Here is a 3229-nt window from a genome sequence, read left to right as displayed (position 1 = left end):
TCGGTAGTCGATTTTCCCATTTATCAACCCAAGCTACACTCAGTTTTGGTCCTCGCCGCTCCTCCTGCTCCAGGCGGATGTTTTGCCTTTGCTTGTGTGATTGATTTCGATTCAACTGGTCCTCAAACAGCGAATGAATTGCCATATCTGTGAAAAATATGTCCAATTCGAAGTTGACAGATCGAAAGAGCAGGAAAAAAAATCAAACGGCTTCGATGTGAGGGTGGGTCATTCGATTAATCAGTGCCCGGACCGGATCAATCAAACCGATACAGATTGTACCGCGATAGAATGAAGTGACTATTCAGCCGGAGACTTATTTTTTTTTCGAGATTCCATGGAATTATGTCAATTTGAGTGGGGAGTATCGTAAATGAGAGCTTTCTGCGTGCCGCAAGAAGCGGAACGCCAACGCTGCAGATGATCAACCATAGATTTCATAGGAGAAATAATGTTCATCAAAACTTTTGCAAAGAGTTTGAATATTTTAGAATTAAAACCCAAACTCTGGCCTCTATAACTCACTCTAATCTATTTATTTAAAACAAACTGAAACATCATGCAGTTACTTCTCCTAAGTCTTAAAAATATAAGAAAAACATGGCTTTACTGATCACATTTAATCTTCTCGCAGGTTAGCCCATTTTTGCTCAAGATCTTGTTTGGACTTGAAACATTTTCTTTCAACCAAATCGATCAGATAGAACGAAAAGGCTCTGACGAGGCCATTTTGCTGCCGTTTCTCCTGACACAAACAGTTACAGTAGGTATCCGAATAATAGGAGAAAATAAACAGAAAAAGACCCAACTGTTTGCCGGCTGATTAAGGCGGGCGTCCTGGAAATCCTCGCATCAAGCTCGTTTGTCGGTTTGTTGCTTGCTGGCTGAAGGTGGTTTTCACTTGACTGAAGTTATGAAGAAAAACAGTCGACGGAAAACTGAATTTGGCAGCCTCATAGGTTGTTTATTGGAGCCACGTGGTGAATTGTTAACCAAGCAGCTTCAGCAGCATCAGAACCGCAGAATGGAGGAATGGAGGCATTCGACCGAACCGGAATCAGCATGACGTTTCTAAAAAGTGAGATTTCGGCGTGTCATCTTCTATGTTGGTAAAGAGACGCGAAACTCCTTTCGTGGTCCACGGAATCTGCGAAATCAACCTCCCCCACATCTTCTCAGATCTACGTCAAGGCAAAGGGCAAAGGGATGTCTGGCGAGTTGTGTTGTGTTGTGCTGTGATGTTGGCTTCTTGAGCTTTTGGCGCGTCTTGATTTGAATATGCAAATCAAGATATAATTACTGTGGAGGAAAAGGCGCAAACCCCGCAGAGCTACGTCTTCGACTTCGTTGTCGTCACACCATGGGGGTCATAATTTATTATTCCTCCTCGGATTTCTCGGTTTTGACTGCCAAATGAGCTTTCCTCCGCCAGGAATTTTGCACTAATTGACGAAAAACAGAGACAGCGAGAGCTAGGGCAGGAGAAAATCGGAATGTTTCCAGGAACATTCATGAACTTCGGTTTTGCATTTTCTACTTGATTGAGCGTTTTCAAATATTTATTGGAAGCGACATTTGATCGGCAACGAAGAAAGAAGACAATTGACCTAAAGTTGTCATCATAGTGAGAAAACAAATTTCAGTGAACAGGACTTTTCAATTCTGTGTTCAAAAATCTCGAACATACTTCAGATTTGTCACGCAACTGCTTTTTGAGGTTGAAAGGGGATTGGGTAGTGTTGGGATGGGGTTGAAATGACAGCCGCAGTGAAAAAACATTAGCTTGTAGTGCGTGGGATTTTGGACCGTGTTCTGAATTTAGTCACTTCAAGATTTGTTTTTTTTTCTCTCTATATTGAAGATGTTAAAAAAATGTCTCTAAACAGTATTTACTGACGCATATGAAGAGATACCAATTGAAATAAGTTATATTGTTTGAAAACCTCCCTCCTCCTTCTCCTCTTCCCATTGGACAGACAGAGGAAGGGGTCTCGAAACATAAAAAAAAAATTCTCGTACTCAAATATACTTCCATGTTAAATTTGTTTTTTTAATCGATTAGTTCTCGTGTAATGCATAAAACTGTATAAGAGAACCCTTCCCCCTTCTTATCCCCCCAGTGGAATGACAGATAGGTCTCATCGTAGAAACTTATACCATCCTATTCAAAGTAAGGTTGCCGAAAAAATATGTGTATTTGAGAAAAAAAAATTCTGACTTTCTATGATTTTACCCAAATATTCTGTGATGTTATTTTTTTCAATTTCATTGAAAATTCATGATAAATTGGGTCTTTTCAACATTTTAGCTGGGAGAAATTAATTTACTTTTCCAATTTTATCATAGTTTTCTAATTCAAAGTAAGAAATCAAATTTTTATACCGATAAAAAAATCATTTTGGAAATCCATTCATAACTCAAAAATTCTGTGAAATCTTACAATATTTCAAAATTCTGTGTTCTGTGTCACAGATTTTGTGATGTAAATTTACTCAAAGTTCTGTGAAATAACAGACTTTTCTGTGATCAGCAAACTTGATCCCAACTAACACAGATTAAGCTAACTAGCATTAGGATGTTTTATAATGGTTTAATTATGGCATTTTTTTGTGAAGCTCGTTTCATGACGGTTTAATTATGGTCATGCAAATTGCTTATATTCTTGAATCGACCATATATTTAGAGGAAAGTCGGGTAAGACGGACACAGCGGGTAAAACGTACACTTTCAATATTTCGAGAATGACAATATTTGGCACTAATCTTCTATTGGAATATGTTCACCTAAGTGTATCAACACTTTCGAGACTCTTTGTTCATTTACAGCAAGCAAGGTCCCATAATAGTAAACAAAATAAACAAAAACTTTAAGAATTTATTATTTGATGTTATTTTCTCTACTCATAAAATAGTTCATAGCTCGCAAAATTTTCGAAAATGTCAACCGTTTTCAAAGGAAGAGTGTTTATTAGGCTTCTTTTTAACCATATGGAGGAAAATCAGCGAGTTTCGGTCAAAGGGCTTGAACATCAATCGTTTAGAAAAAAAGTTGCTAAGGCGGGTAAGACGGACACCTCAAGGTCGGGTAAAACGGACACATAGTTTCTCCAGGTATTTAAAATTTTTCATCGGTTTGATCCTCCATATGCCTTCAGAAGACCTTGGCAAGAGAAATTGCCGGTCGAAAAGCACTCAACATCTCAAACAGGCCACAAAACTGTAAAAACAGG

This window comes from Uranotaenia lowii, chromosome 1 (assembly GCF_029784155.1).
Source record: "Uranotaenia lowii strain MFRU-FL chromosome 1, ASM2978415v1, whole genome shotgun sequence".
Classification (NCBI taxonomy): domain Eukaryota; kingdom Metazoa; phylum Arthropoda; class Insecta; order Diptera; family Culicidae; genus Uranotaenia; species Uranotaenia lowii.
This window is presented reverse-complemented; position numbering follows the sequence as displayed.